The sequence below is a fragment of the Octopus sinensis genome, linkage group LG25 (assembly GCF_006345805.1).
Source record: "Octopus sinensis linkage group LG25, ASM634580v1, whole genome shotgun sequence".
NCBI lineage: Eukaryota > Metazoa > Mollusca > Cephalopoda > Octopoda > Octopodidae > Octopus > Octopus sinensis.
This window is the reverse complement of record NC_043021.1, coordinates 17,416,421-17,431,420: the sequence shown is the minus strand read 5'-3', so window position 1 is coordinate 17,431,420 and position 15,000 is coordinate 17,416,421. Positions and strand designations below refer to the sequence as shown.

The following is a 15,000-nucleotide window of genomic DNA, read 5'->3' as shown; positions in this document are numbered from 1 at the left end:
ATTTATCAACCCCGAAAGGATGAAAGCAAAGTCAACCTCGGAGGAATTTGAACTCGGAACGTAAAGAGCAGAAAGAAATACCTATTTCTTTATTACCCACAAGGGGCTAAACATAGAGGGGACAAACAAGGACAGACATAGGTATTAAGTCGATTACATCGATCCCAGTACGTAACTGGTACTTAATTTATCAACCCCGAAAGGATGAAAGGCAAAGTCGACCTCGGCGGAATTTGAACTCAGAACGTAAAGAGCAGGAAGAAATACCGCTAAGCATCTCGCCCGGTGTGCTAACCACTCTGCCAGCTCGCCACTAAATTTTTCTATGCTGGCATGAGTTAGAGGGTTTGCATTGCTGCATCTACCATTTGTCAGTATTTGCTGAGGTCATCCTGGGTAACCACCCCACCCGACCTGGCAGTGTCCCAGTCAGTCCCTCATCTCTGCAAGATGCTTTCTCATCTGTTGTGACCAGGTGGCATTTTACCAATCAATACAAGCCATCCGTCATTCTAGTCCAGTGTTTCCCAACCACTTCACTACCAAGGACCCCCTTTTATTTAAATGAGCTTTCTCGCGGACCTTAGGATATCGAAAGGTCTGTCAGCTTAATATCTTCACGGACCCCTGCCATCCGTCATTCTAGTCCAGTGTTTCCCAACCGTTTCACTACCAAGGACCCCCTTTTATTTAAATGAGCTTTCTCACGGACCTTAGGATATCGAAAGGCCTGTCAGCTTAATATGTTCACGGACCCCTGCCATCCATCATTCTAGTCCAGTGTTTCCCAACCATTTCACTACCAAGGACCCCTTTTTATTTAAATGAGCTTTCTCACGGACCTTAGGATATCGAAAGGCCTGTCAGCTTAATATGTTCACGGACCCCTGCCATCCGTCATTCTAGTCCAGTGTTTCCCAACCGTTTCACTACCAAGGACCCCTTTTATTTAAATGAGTTTTCTCAGGGACCTTAGGCTATTGAAAGGTCTGTCAGCTTAATATGTTCACAGACCCCTGCCATCCGTCATTCTAGTCCAGTGTTTCCCAACCGTTTCACTACCAAGGACCCCTTTTATTTAAATGAGCTTTCTCACGGTCCTTAGGATATTGAAAGGTCTGGCAGCTTAATATGTTCACGGGCCCCTCTAGAAATATCTTTGCAGACCACAGGTTGGTGACCACTGCTCTAGCCGAATCCTCAGAGAAAAGAACCCGGTACACAGGATCCAACTCAAAAAATTGAACATGACCAAACGGACTTGAAAAAAATTGGGACAGGAACCAATTGGTTCGACTAAAAAAGAATTCTTCGAGACGGTGCCCCAGCATGGCCGCAGTCGAATGACGGAATCAAATAAACGATGACAGATACTCTAAAAGGCTTCACCCATCGCTGATAAATTAGAAGAATTGTCAGAGCTTTTGACAAAATATAAACGTCTTGTGTTATTTGATCCAGCTGTTTTCTCTTCTGAGCTTCAATGCCACCAAGGTCAACTCTGCGTTTCACCATTCTAGAAGATGATGAAATATCATACCAGTTATGTTTATTTTATTTAGTGTTTATTTTATTTAAATGGCTGCCCAGTCTGTGTCCAACTTCCAATGAGCAGACCCCCCCAAATATTTGCCCCATCGTGGGACCCCCGTGGAAAGTGAAATGAGACGCCCGTTTAATAATACACTGTTGTCGTACGAATATTATCAATCTGTGAAGCAGCGAGCTGGCAGAAACATTAGCACGCCGGGCGAAATACTAAGAGGTATTTCGTCTGCCGTTAAGTTCTGAGTTCAAATTCCGCCGAGGTCGACTTTGCCTTTCATCCTTTCGGGGTCGATAAATTAAGTACCAGTTACACACTGGGGTCGATGTAATCGACTTAATCCCTTTGTCTGTCCTTGTTTGTCCCCTCTGCGTTTAGCCCCTTGTGGGTAGTAAAGAAATAGAAATAGGTATTTCGTCCCCCATTACATTCTGAGTTCAAATTCCGCCGAGGTCGACTTTGCCTTTCATCCTTTCGGGGTCGATTAATCGACTTAATCCGTTTGTCTGTCCTTGTTTGTCTTCTCTGTGTTTAGCCCCTTGTGGGCAATAAAGAAATAAGAATCGTTAAGCATGCCAGACAAAATGCCTTGCGATATATCGTCCGTCTTTACGTTCTGAGTTTAATTTTACCTTCCATCCTTTCGGGGTTGATAAAACAAGTACCAACTGAGCAGTAGAATCCATGTAAACGACTTTATCCTCTACCCCGAAATTACTGGCCTTGTGCCAAAACTTGACACCAAAATTATCACTGTAGCTTAGGGGTTCTCAACTTGGGCTCCGCGGATCCCTGGTGGTCCGCAAAAGCTAGTACTGGGGGTCCGTGAACTAAATTCAAAATTTCGTATATATATATATATATATTTATATATATATATACATATATATACAAAAGGATTAGCATATTAAAAGGAGTCCGTGAGGAAACTCATTTAAAGAAACGGGTCGTGGACCACTGTGAAAAGGTTTGAAACCACTGCTCTGGTCCTATCAAGCATGCTCTGACTTATTTCAACATGAAACCCTTCATGAAATTTCCCTAATAACACGGAACTCCATACTTATAGTTTACGAACAACTGTTACCCTAGTTAAATTAAATAACTACCATTAGATGAAGTGGAGGATCTTTTCGGTTTGACCGGCAGTTTTTAAAAATAATTTCCACGTAACTAAACACTTTTAAACTTCGTATACTGGTAGAATGTGTTTATAAAACATCTTTTTCTCTTGGCTTTATTCAGAAAATTCTATAGTTTGTAAGATATTTGTTGTTTTTTCTCTTCAATTTCTGCAATTTCAACCAATCAATGACGTCTATTGAGGTGAAAAATATTCAGTGCCGTATGAATATGTCCCTCGTTTAAGAAACAGATTGGGTTTATTTACATTTCTGAATAAAAAAATACCCTTCCCCCCACCCCTAATCCTAACCCAGATTGAAATGCAATAGATCGATACTAGGGTCATAATTATGGGTGACAATTTCATATGACACCGCTAGAAAAAACTGCCGGTCAAACCGAAAAGATCCGAAGTGGAAATTGTTTTCGGAAGAGAATTGATTCTCGTTAAAAAAAAAAATGCGTAAAGTAATTTTGTTTTCAAAATAAAGGATTTTGTTTTATAAAGTAAATTTTGAGCGAGTTTTGGAGAAGCTGTCTCTCTTGCAGTCTCGGGTGGGGGGTGGGGTGGCAAATATTTAAAATTAAAAAAAATAATCAACTATAAAATACGTTGAAATTTTTTGGATGAAAAGAATTTATTTAGAGTTGTTAGCATCACTGAATGAAAGAAATATAGGAATATTTTTGCGGAAAAAAACAAAAAAACTTGAAGGAAACAGAAAAAAAATCTACCCGTTTTTATTTTTTTTTTTTTTTTCGCGGAAACCCAGATTTTTTTCACCGAAATCCACCGAAAAATCCTGCTCAACAGACAGCGCGCGCGCGCACACACCTCACATAGCACAGCGCACACACAACACACACACAGATTGTACCACACGCATACACATACTGCCAGACATCCATCTCTCTCTCTCTCTCTTTCACCTCTCTCACTTTCTCTGTCTCTTACTCTCTCACCTCTCTCACTTTCTCTGTCTCTTACTCTCTCACCTCTCTCACTTTCTCTGTCTCTTACTCTCTCACCTCTCCCACTCTCTCTCTCAACCAAGGCAAAAGAAAGCGAAAACTAAAATGCTCCCCCCTCCCTTCATTCCTGTTTTACGTGGTCGCCGAACCTGCCTGTTAGAAATAGCAGCCAAACTTCGCTGAAATCGCAGCGAGCTGCCTTGAAATAATTTTATTCGTAGCTATGACGATGATGATGAAATATATAGGTGGGTTGGTCACGTCTGGAACGGCGTCGCTAATCTGGGGCCTAAAACGACAACGGCAACTTCATCAAACTACCATCTCGTCTACACCTGCATCACATCCACGTCCACCATTTACAATCCATACGCAATAGCAGAACCAGCCTATGTGGCCTGCTAGAAACAGCAGTTAGACTTTCCTCAGATCACATCTTGTCATCTGGAGCATCAAATAAACAAATAAATAGATAAATTTAGCTTTAAAGAAAGTATGTCTGATGAGGGGGAAAGCAGAGGTGGCCACGGTTAGACCGCTTTTGATCATATATTAGATATATGCAAGCTCAGGACAATCCCGTATTACTATTACCACCGCAACCACCACCACCACAAGTGTGGTTACCATTGCTACTACGACTACTACCACCACTGTTTACTACTACTTCCACCACCACCACCACCGCCACTGCTACCACGACTGCCACCACTGCTACTACGACTGCCACCACTGCTACTACTACTGCTACCACGACTACCATTACTACTACGACTGCCACCACTGCCATGACTGCCACTACTACGACTACTGCCACCACCTCAGTTGTCACTACTGCTACCCCTACCCCTGTTGAGGTCATTACCCTTTATAGATCTGAGGTTTGAAAATACTGACTCTCACTTTGCATGTCGCCTTCACGGATGTGTGTGTGTATGTGTGTGTGTGTGTGCGTATATGTGTGTAATAAGGTGTTTGTGTGTGTGTATGCGTGCGTGCGTGTCTATGTATGGTGTTTGTATATGCGTGTTTGCATATGTGTGTGTGTGTGTGTTCTATTATGTTTATAGATACATGTGTGCATATATATGTTATATTAACGTTTATGACTGCGATATATATATACATACATATATATATGTGTGTGTGTGCTTTATATATATATATATATTCATGTTTGAATGCGTCACGCACACATACATACATACATACATAATACTTACAGACAGAGAGAGAGAGATGGATAGATAGATAGACGGATAGATAGATAGATAAATAGATAGATAGACGGATAGATAGATAGATAAATAGATAGATAGACGGATAGATAGACGGATAGATAGACTGATAGATAGATAGATAGATAGATAGACGGATAGATAGACAGATAGATATAGAAAGATATAGATAGATAGACGGATAGATAGATAGATATAGACAGACAGAGAGGTAGACAGACGGATAGATAGATAGACGGACAGATAGGTAGATAGATATATAGATAGGAAGATAGATAGATAGATAGATAGATAGACGGATAGATAGATAGATAAATAGATAGATAGACGGATAGATAGATAGATAAATAGATAGATAGACGGATAGATAGACGGATAGATAGACTGATAGATAGATAGATAGATAGATAGACGGATAGATAGACAGATAGATATAGAAAGATATAGATAGATAGACGGATAGATAGATAGATATAGACAGACAGAGAGGTAGACAGACGGATAGATAGATAGACGGACAGATAGGTAGATAGATATATAGATAGATAGATAGATAGATAGACGGGTAGATAGGTGCGTGTGTGCGTAACTATGTCATGTTACGTATCACTCATACATGTGTGTGTGTGTGTCTATGTGATGAACCTGTGCTCCTCAGTCTCCTGGTATGTGTATGCGTGTGTACGCGCGCGGATGAACGTGTCGCCTTACACACACACACATCTATATGCATGTGTGTGTCTCTGAAAGAGAGAGAGAAAGAAAGAAAGGAAGAGTGTGTGTGTGTGTGTGTGTGTGTGTGAAAGAGAGAGAGAGAAAGAAAGGAAGAGTGTGTGTGTGTGTCTGTCTGTATGTGTGTGAAAGAGAGAGAGTGTGTGTGTATCTGGTGCTATTTTCACTAAAGTGTGAATGACCAAGCTTCTCTATAGGAATAGTGTGTAATTGCATGTGTGTGCGGCGTTGTTTGACCCAAGGTCAGCTTTGTTCAAAAGCGCTCCAACCATAACCATCACATCTTTACACAAACATACGTGTTTATGCGCAACTATATATGTGCATGTATATGTATATATATATATATTATATATGATCATATACACACACACACATATATAATAATATATATAATATATATATATGCTCATATACATACATACATACGTACACACACACACATATATAATATAATATATATATATATATATATATATATATATAAACTGTGTGGGTGTACTGTGACGTGTGTGTTTGTGTTTTAGTAAATATTACATAATCTTTGGCTGCATTACGCAACCATATATCTCTTATTTAACATGTGTATGTTATTTGAGGGGGAATCGACTGATATTTCGAGCAGACAGATCTTCCCTGGTCTCTCTGGTTTATATGGCAGACATTATTACAGCGAGTTGTCAAAAAACGTGTTCTTGTTCTAATCTAATTCCATTGTGCATCTTCTTCATCAGAGATGCCATGTACGAAAGGATTACGGTCGTTTTACCAATATTAATCGGTCCCCGGGCGAGGGGTCTGGAATTTCTTCTACATATGCTACCGTAGTTGTTAAAAGATACTAGGTTAGTGGTGGAATCCTCCTCTAGATTTGTGGAACCCTCGGAGAACTATACAATGTGATTAATTAAGCCTTAGGAATTGAACCTTCGTGCTTGACTGGTGGTACTTTTTTTTATTATCGAATCTTTGAAGGAAATATTCAGGTGACCGGCAGGATTTGAACTCAGAACATACATACATATACCCATATATTTATGCATATATAGAGACATATACATATATATATATATATATATATATTATATATATATATATATCCTTGGCATCATGTTTTTATTTTGATCAATTTATATACATATATATACATATATATATATATATATATATATATATATATATATATTATATATATATATATAATATATATAATCTATATTATATACATATATATAATATAATATATATATTATACATATATATATATATATATATATACATATATATATATACATATATATATATATATATATATATATATATATATTAATAACATATATATATATATATACATATATATATATACATATATATATACAATATATATATATAGATATATATATATATATACATATATATATATATACATATATATATACATATATATATATACATACATATATCTATATACATATATATTATATATATAATCTAATATATATACAATATATATATATACATATATATATATATATACATATATATATATATATATATAACAATATATATATATATACATATATATATACCATATATATACATATATATATATATATATATATATATATATATATTATATATATATAGAGAGGAGAGAGAGAGAGAGAGAGAGAGAGACATATATATATATATTATATATATATATATATAAAGAGAGAGAGACTTGTGTCATCGTGTAATCAGAGACATCTTGGCAACGACCAGCCTGTCTTCTATGTCCAGGGAACCCAAGGTCACATTCTGTGTAATATGCCAGTCTTAAAAGCGACTGTTGTTTTTAGCTGGCCAAAAAAGCTATGTAGGGGCCTGCTGTTTAGCTATGATCAAAACTATTCCAGCATGGGAGGATAACAGCTTTTCCCCCCCGGGGTCTCTAAGAACCACGTACCTACTACATTACCTAATGTGTCTGCCTTCATTCAAGACAGTTGTGTATGTGTGGTTTTGAGGGAGGTTGGACTGCTATTTCTAGCGAGTCCCTCGACACGACGTAGAGGTTCTCTCACAGGGGGTGTTTGGGGTAGGGGGAGGGTGGGGGAGGAGTGTTGATATTATAAATACTTGTCCTTCCTCCTACCACTGTTCCTTTCCCCTCCTCCTCTCTTTTCATAGCATGTCCATACACGTTACGTGGTGTATGTGTGTGATTGTATGTATGTATGTATGTATGTATGTATATGTGTGTGGGTGCGTGTGGTTTCCGTTTGGTGATGAAGGGAGGAGGGACGGTGGCGCGGAGAGGGACGAATAACCGTCTGGTCGGTCGGACGGTTGGTCGGATGGTCCAGTAATAGAGAGGGACTATTGTTGCTGTTGCTAGCCACTCACTCACCGCTAGAAAGAGCAGTCAAATCTCCATCGGCGAAAACCCCCTTTACCGTCCGTCATTAAAAAAATGGGCGGCGGGGTAATATATATATGTAGATGTATTAAGTTTGCATAAAAGATCGGATGGGATGGTCACCGATGAAACGCCTGTGTACGCGAAGTCTTGCTGGGGCTAAATAACAGCAGAAGGCAGTCGGAGCCTCTATATAATTGCTTGATCAGCTTGAAATAACAGCTAGAACACCTCAGATAATTCCCTATCCATCTTCTAGGGATGCTATACTAAGTAACGTAGTCCAAGATACACAATGCTGGTTGTTGTTGGGCTCTGATTAAGCACACTTCTGAAAAAAAGAAAAAGCACTCCAATTACGACCACCCTGTCCTTTTTTTCGAGGCACAGTGCACCTGGATTACATTATCTAATGTGTGTCCTTCTTTCAAGTTTTGACCCAATATAGTAGGTAGCGTATAATTTGGTGGGGAGAGACTTGGCTACTGTTTTTAGCAAGTCAACCGAACACTTAGAGGATCTATTGATGTGATGAAGTTGTTAATCTTGGGGTAGCTTTCATGATAGGATTTGCTGTAGGAAACTGTATGGAAGCCTGCCACGTGCATTATGTCGTTTAATTCTAATGTCCAACTTTGTCACACTGTCTCACAAATTTCCCCTGAGAATGATATTAAAGACACGAATCTGTGGGGTACTCAACCATATACAGGCTTCTTCAACCTCTTGATCAGAAATTCTAAGATCCATTTTATATACATATATATGTGTGTGTGTGTGTGTGTAGGCACAAGCGTGGCTGTGTGGTAAGAAGCTTGCTTTCCACCCACATCGTTCCAGGTTCAGTCCCACTGCATGGCACCTTGGGCATGTGTCTTCTACTAAAGCCTCGGGTCGACCAAAGCCTTGTGAGTGGATTTGGTAAACTGAAAGAAGCGGTTCAGCAAAAGCGATCGATAGAATATGTTCGAGGCTTTTAAAAAAGTAAGTCCTTGGGTTGATTTGTTTGACTAAAATCCTTCAGGGTGGTGCTCCAGCATGGCCGCAGTCAAATGACAGAAACAAGTAAAAGAATATATATATATATATGTATATAATTTGTTAACAAGAATAGTATTGGCAATCCAATGATGGCTTAGCTGGCTAAGACTTCGAAGTCACTGTCAATACTGTTAAAGAATAATAAATTTATGTACTCTACCAGATGTATTGAGTACTCCTTCAGTTTGATGTAAAACAGTTTTTCTTTTGTTTCGGTATAGTGATACTAATAAATATGGTGTTAGAACACAATATACATATGCTTCAGAAAAAAAGCATTAATTATGTACAGAAGATGATAAGAATGTAAGTTATTAACAGAGGAACAAGAAATTATGTAAGGAACTCCATTAGCCTACAGTTGTTTCTGCTTTAAGACACCATGTGCTCATAGCTAGGTGCTTGTGTATTGCCTTATAGCTTCATCAGAGCTTCAAAAATACAGTGAAATTTTATTTGGGAAAGCATTTATATATATGGTAAAGATCACCGATGACAAAAAAAAAAAGCATTAAAAAGTATGTAAAAACTGGAGTTAGTATTTAAAGGGTAAAAACCAGTCCCAGAAATATAGATTTAGATAATTTTGTGCATATATGTGTGGGTATACAGGTAGGCATATGATGAAACCCTATATAAATAAGCATTTATAAGAATAAAATGTAGATATATATACAAACAGATATATATTTTGCAGAAAAACATAAATTTGACATATAGTTCATACTTTGTGCTCAACAGCTGTTTCGTGAAGATAAACACCAGCAAATGTATAATTGCATTACTATGATATGTAATAAATTTGAATTAGATTCAAAAACTACGTTTACCCAAATCATCAGGAATGTGTTATGTTAATCAGGTGTGTATGTATATATATATATATATGTCCTGTACTCTATTTTTTCGTTGTTTAAGAACAATGTCCATTCCCTTGGTTTTGTGTTTAGGTTTTTCGTTTCTCATTGTGTTCAACGTTTTTTTGTGTCCTGTACCCATATATGCATTATATATACATGTAGATGTAGGTCTGTACATATATGTATGTATATATGCATATGTTTTATTTATTAATTTGTTATTATATGACGGAACGCACGCATCCATTTCTAAGTAAGTTTGTTCTCTCTCTCTCTCTCTCTCTCTCTATATATATATATATATATATATAAATGCGGGCATGGCTGTGTGGTTAGGGAGCTTGCTTCCTAGCTACATGGTTTCAGGTTCAGTCCCACCACATGTCACTTTGGGCAAGTGTCTTCTGCTATAGTCCCGGGCCGACCAGAGCTTTGTGATTGAATTTGGTAGGCAGAACCTACTGCCATGTGTGTATATCTGTGTGTAGGTGCTTGTCCCTCTCTGAGAGAGAGAGAGAGAGAGAGGAGTAACAAAGATGAGGTGTTAATTCACTATGGCTGTTTCAAGTCACTCCTTTAATTGATTAATGAAAACATTACATCATTCTACCAAAGATATAGCAGTGGAATCAAAGTAAATCTTTGAGCTCCGTTGGTGATAGGAATATCTTAAAGCAGTTGCCTTGTCCTTTGTGTTTAAAGTCTATGCTGTCACCTGGCGAATACGGCTTCTTTGCAACGATGTAATGTTTTCCTTAACCAATCAAAGGAGTCGCTTGAAACAACCGCAATGAATTGACACCTGTACATCTTCGTTACTCATTGATATTTTATTCACCTCCCCTGGAATCTGCACTTTGGAAATTTTATCAAAAAAAATATTTTTGTATTTTTATATAGGGGACATGTCTGAATAACCAAGAGCAGATCTCTTCACTAAGTTGGAGACGTGTTATCTGCATACACTGCAAGAATATCAAGTGCAAACACTTCTGCACAGAGTTTGATATTCACCTGATAGCGTTTGGGTATGCAAATTAGATTGACCTAACGAGGTGCCTCAATTTAAGTACCTAATACAACTGAATCTTAATTACATATATATACATATATATATTTTATTGAATTAGTTACATATTTTGCCATTAAAGAAAAATGTTGCTATCGATCTATTTTTTTGAAGATAAGCAAACCAAACGTTCATCATTTCTAGCAACTCACCCAATGAGTTTTTCTGCCAAATTTGATGAAAATCCATTCAGCCATTTTCCAGTAATTTTGCAAACACATAGACAAAGATGAGTGATTAGAGTACCCTGCTTTCACTTATGTGCGCAAGGTAATAATCCTTTCTACTATAAGGACAAGGCCTGAACTTTTGCAGGAGGGGACTAGTTGATTGCATTGACCTCAGTGTTTGACTGGTACTTACTTAATTTATCGACCCTGAAATGATGAAAGGCAAAGTCAACCCTGGCAGAATTTGAGTTCAAAACATACAGACAGACAAAATGCTGTGTTTTGCTCCGTGCTAATGATGCTGCCCTAAATATAATAATAATAATAATAATAATCCAGTTGAGCAAGTCCCTTACTGGCTGATGATATGTGCATCTCTGATCATGAGCAGAAGTAGTGGGGGAGCATCATAGCCATGTGTTGAGAGGGATTCTTTGGGATTTGAATAATTCACCTCTGGAAAACATGGGTGTTTCGTTCAACATCCGTAAACAACCTTTTAAGCGGGATGGGTTACTCGACCAGAAGAAAATTCTAACTGGGCCGCAGCTGCATGAGATCACCTTGTCGTGCACATATGGTTGTGATGCATGTGCCTGGTGTACCCTTATCAGACGGGTAGTCATGATGGGTATATTGGGCTTCGTATATTTTACACCAGTGTCACTTTGATTGCCTGCATTGCTCTCTCACTCAATAATAATAATAATAATGATAATAATAATAATAATAATGATTTCAAATTTAGGGCTCTTTGTTGACGCCCGACACCACTGGGAGGAGGCCCTCGAAGTCGCTGGAAATGGAGATCTCCAGGTCCAAATTCTTGAACGGCTGTGTGTGTGTATGCGAATGTTGTGTGTATCTAATGAGTTGTTAGGGAAATTTGGCTACTATTTCTAGCAGACTAAGTGACTACATAGAGATTTGTCTGGTTGGCTTGGTGAAAGTGTGAATGTAAAAGATGGATGGGGAGTGGGGGAGGCATGTCACCTAAATCTCAGACCATTCTGGTTCCATTGTTGTTGTGGTAATGGTGGTGGTGGTGGTGGTGGTGAGGGTTGTGGTGGTGGTGGTGGTGGTTTGATAGGACAATAGGCTTATTGTAGTCATAGCTATGATGGTTTGTAATGTAAGAGAAGGAAGGAGAGAAAGAAGGAGGGAGAGAAAGAGAGAAAGACAATGAGAATGAAAAGAGGCAACTGTGTATTTGATGTGTGTGTGTGTGTGTACGTGTGTGTGTGTGTGTGTGTGTTTGAGAGAGAGATAGAGAGAGAGGATGAGAAAGAGGTTGGATTGTGAAAGGTTAAATGCAAAGGGAGAGTCAGATCAGAGGTAGAGACACTGGGGAGAGAGAGAGAAAGAAAGAAAGAGAGGGAAAGAGAAAAAGAGAGAGAGAAAGAAAGAAAGAGAGGGAAAGAGAAAAAGAGAGAGAGAGAAAGAAAGAGAGAGAGAGAAAGAAAGAGAGAGAGAGGCTGGTACAGGAGATAATTAGAGAGAAATGAAATTGTGAAGGTAGTGATGGTGGGGGGGGAGGCTAGAGAAAGCAGGTGGGAGAGACAAATTAATGATTGGTTAATTAGTGACACACCCTTAAATGACAACATTCAACTAATTACACACACACACACACACTACATACCAAAAACACCACATCATCACATCAGCAGAGATGAGGATTATGGCTGTGTGGTAAGAAGCTTGCTTCCCAACCACGTGGTTCCAGGTTCAGTCCTACTGCGTGGCACCTTGGGCAAGTGTCTTCTGCTATAGCCTTGAGCCGACCAAAGCCTTGTGAGTGGATTTGGTAGGTGGAAACTGAAAGAAGCCCATATTTATACATACACACACACATGCACACACACATATTTTGTTTGTTTGTCATTTGACTGTAGCCATGCTGGAGCACCAACTTTAGTCAAACTAATCAACTCTAGGCTAGTACTTATTCTATCAGTCTCTTTTGCTAAACCGCTAAGTTTCGGGGATGTAAACACACCAACATCGGTTGTCAAGCGATGGTGGGGGGACAAACACAGACACACAGACATAAATGTATATATATATATATGTGTGTGTGTGTGTGTGTGTGTATCTATATATATATATACAACAAGCTTCTTTCAGTTTCCCTCTACCAAATCCACTCACAAAGCTTTGGTTGGCCCGAGGCTTTAGTAGACGACAGTTGGCCAAAGTACCATGCAGTGGGACTGAACCCAGAGCCACGTGGCTGGGGAGCAAGCTTGTTGCCACACGGCCACACCGGACAAGTGTCTGTTACTGTAAACTCAGGATTACGAATGGAATTTGGTAGAAGGAAAGTGTGCTGAAACCTGTTGCATCCATGTGTGTACATCATCATCATCATCATAGTCAGCATAGGCATCATCATTATCATCATCATCATCATCGTCAGCATAGGCATCATCACCATCATCATCATCATCATCGTCAGCATAGGCATCATCATCATCATCATCAACATTATCATCATGATGACCATCATTATCATCATCATCATCATCATCATCATCATCGTCAGCATAGACATCATCACCATCATCATCATCATCATAGGCATCATCATCATCATCATCAACATTATCATCATGATGACCATCATTATCATCATCATCATCATCATCATCATCATCATCGTCAACATAGGCATCATCATCATCAACATTATCATCATGATGACCATCATCATCATCATCATGACCGTCATCATTGTTTTACTTCCCCGTCTGCCATGCCTGTCTGGTTTGGATGGAGTCATTTAGTGTGGTAAGATTTTCTTTGGCTCAATGCCTTTCCTCTCATTAATCCTCCCCTGTTTCCAAGCAAGACAGTATTTCCCCCCTGGCCAGAAACACACAGTCCTTGCAGAATATCGGAAACGAGAGACACTGCTTGTATAACAGTGACACTTGTTTACAACTGTCACATCATGTCAAGGCAAGGAGATACAAGCCGACACATGCATTGTCTCTCTCTCTCTCTCTCTCACACACACACACACACACACACACACACACAGGTGTTAGGAAGTGCAACCAGCTAAAACAGGCACAGTAGCCTGGTGTAGTCTTCTACCTGGCTGGCTCCAGTCAAACCGTCCAACCCATGCCAGCATGGAAGGCAGATGTTAAACGATGATGATATATATATATATATATATGTGACCTCGTGTGTACCGTTGGTGATTTTTTTCCCTCTGTCTTCCCTTCTCTGGATCTTTCCTTCTCCTATGTTTCCGACGAAGAGCTCTGCTCGAAACGTTAAACCCTCGTTCTTTCCTTCTTTCCTGAGTGTCCAATAATACTATATTTGTTCCATGTCCTCGCGTTGTGATTTTTTGTGCTTTCTTGTTTGGAGTTGAACTAGGGACAGCTGATGAAGGGTTTTTTTTCCTTGTTTAGTTTGTCTTGTACTCTGTTTTTTCGTTGTAAAAAATGGTCCGTTCCATGCTTGTTTTTACGTTTTCGTTTCTCGTTGAGTTCTACGTCTATTTGTGGTGTCCTGTACTCACATATATATATTTATATATGCATACTAATACGTACTAATACATACTAGTACATACTAATACTTACACCAACCCTATACATACACACGTCCAGACCCCGCATACGCACTTATACTCTCTCACACACACACACACATACCTATACATACCAATACGTACTAATACATACTAATACATACACCAACCCCATACATACGCATGTCCAGACCAATCTTACGCACTAATACTCTCTCATACACACACACACACACACACAAACACACACACACACACTTATACATACTAATACATACACCAACCCTATACATACACAC

At 38.8% G+C, this 15,000-nt stretch overlaps 1 protein-coding gene across 3 annotated transcripts in view; it reads left to right on the top strand.

The window, feature by feature from the left end:
- LOC115224233 (putative mediator of RNA polymerase II transcription subunit 26) overlaps positions 1-15,000 on the top strand; it is an 88,274-nt gene that overhangs the window by 57,063 nt on the left and 16,211 nt on the right. Inside the window, exon 1 of one of the 3 annotated variants that reach the window (XM_036513400.1) lies at positions 2,419-2,439. The exons of 1 other annotated variant lie outside the window; for it this stretch is intronic. The gene's annotated coding sequence lies outside the window, so the exon portion shown is untranslated. Of the gene's footprint in view, positions 1-2,418; positions 2,440-6,889; positions 6,908-15,000 lie in introns of those variants that run through there. One more of the 3 variants, XM_036513396.1, reaches the window with a different exon arrangement.